The sequence below is a fragment of the Agrilus planipennis genome, unplaced genomic scaffold (assembly GCF_000699045.2).
Source record: "Agrilus planipennis isolate EAB-ADULT unplaced genomic scaffold, Apla_2.0 scaffold954, whole genome shotgun sequence".
NCBI lineage: Eukaryota > Metazoa > Arthropoda > Insecta > Coleoptera > Buprestidae > Agrilus > Agrilus planipennis.
The window spans coordinates 7,625-9,775 of NW_020439613.1; positions in this window are offsets into that span (position 1 = coordinate 7,625).

A 2,151-nucleotide genomic window follows, 5' to 3' on the forward strand; every position below is an offset into this window, starting at 1 on the left:
GTAGTCTCTCTCGCCTCCTCATTAATCAGCTGTTCCTGGGTTTTAGTTTTTCATTTCTGCCGGTCGGTGTCCATCATAAAACTTGTTCTGGTAACCACTGGATTCCTGTTCTGCGTACGTGGCCATACCATCTAAGTTGTTTTCTTCTTTTGTTTTCTATTACATTATGAGGGACCTCTATGTTTTCTCTAATTCGTTCATTTGGAATCTCTTCTGGTCTAAATCTTCCAGTGGCTCTTTTCCAAAAATCTATTTCTATCACTCTAAGCATTCATTCCGACCTGTCTTTTAGAGTACAAACTCCACTACTGTATGTCATTATAATACTTGATGATGTTATTATTAATTCTGTGCTGGTTCTTCTTAGAGACAGTTAGATCCCACAGTATACTACGATGCTTTCCAACCCTACGTACCTTTTTCTTCTATTTCTTTGTCTAAAGTTCCATTTTGAGTGATTTCTAAACCCAGATACTTTCATTCTTCACAGTGTCGTATACCTAGGTTGTCCAGTTTCGAGAATGAACTTTCATCTGCGATACAAAAAGTAAACAGATTTTTGTCTTCCAGCGGGATATCTATTAGCTTGCACCTTCTTTTCCATGGTTTTTATACTCGTTCTAAGTATATTTTAAAGCTTTAGTCCTTTTTCGTATCGCTGAGCTTCAAAAACTAACCTCAAATAACGAATCAAGACATTTGAACTTTTAGCAAAACAAAACGTTGAATTATGAGGCCATTCTCCGTACAGTCCTGACCTAAGTCGTAACGGTTTATTTACCTTTCTGAAAATCAAGAATACGTTTCGTGGTCAAAAATTCCAGTCGGCAGAAGAAGCAGTCGACGCCCTCAATAACGTCATTTTGATAGCGAGTGGAATAACTACTTCCAGAACTGGTTCGAACGTATGCAAAAATGCATTCGTCTTCGTTGAGGATATTTCAAAAAACAATTCAGTCTTTAAAAGCTATCTACTGTTTTATTCCAGTTGCATATATACGTAAAGCTTAAAAGTCAGTCGTCGTAATTGCGGAAACCGAGGTGTCAAATGAAACCGTTTCCTGATGCACCTATTAAAAGCTTCCTAACGATGCTCGATATGCTACGTTACCGAGGCGACGTGAAAAACAATTTTAAATTCGCTTAAAGTATTAAAATGGAAAAACAAAACAATAAAACGGTAGAGAAGATGAGATCTGTACGTGAAGCACTTTTATAAAGAAATTCATTCATGCATGCTTATACATAAGTGATTTTCAATGAGTCGGGTGAAGTCCTGAGGGATCGCGTAGTCTATTCAGGAGGTCTCAATCACTTGAAAATGATATAAGAATACCTAAAATACAGAGTAACACCAATGGTAACGTAGAATTAGATTTTTGCTTCGAAAAATGGGTGAAAAATAGTGACTTTTTAACAGTAGATTAGTGATGATATTACGATAAAAACAAAATGTTTTTGAAAAAACCAATGGTGTCAGTTTTCCATCAATTTTCCATAAATTACATAAAAAAACATTTCAGATTTTTTTTAAAGTGGGACTTCTTTACGCACTGTCTGTCCCTATGTATGCTCAGATCTTTAAAACTACGCAACGGATTTTAATGCGTTTTTTTTAAATAGATAGAGTAATTCAAGAGGAAGGTTTATATGTATAATACATGCACAATATAGTAGAGAAACACTGATAATTTTAGAGGATTGTAATGTGATGTCGTAAATAAACACATTTTTATGAGCTTACATTGCAAACGCTGGCTGAACCCTACGAGATAGATCAAAATAATATACTTACTACAGTATTGTACACCTTAAAATGGTCTACAAAAAAGTTCGTGATGGTATATGTCTATCTTTTAGGAATAACCCACAATAACCATTTTTTATCCTTTACTTTTTACGAGAAATGATGTCGTAAATAAACACATTTTTTTGCGCTTACATTGCAAACGCTGGCTGAACCCTACGAGATAGATCAAAATAATATACTGCAGTATTGTATACCTTAAAAAGGTCTACAAAAAAGTTCGTGATGGTATATGTCTATCTTTTAGGAATAACCCACAATAACCATTTTTTATCCTTTACTTTTTACGAGAAATAATGGCTTATTTACGAAGCGATTTTAAGCAATACAGCATGAATCCTTAT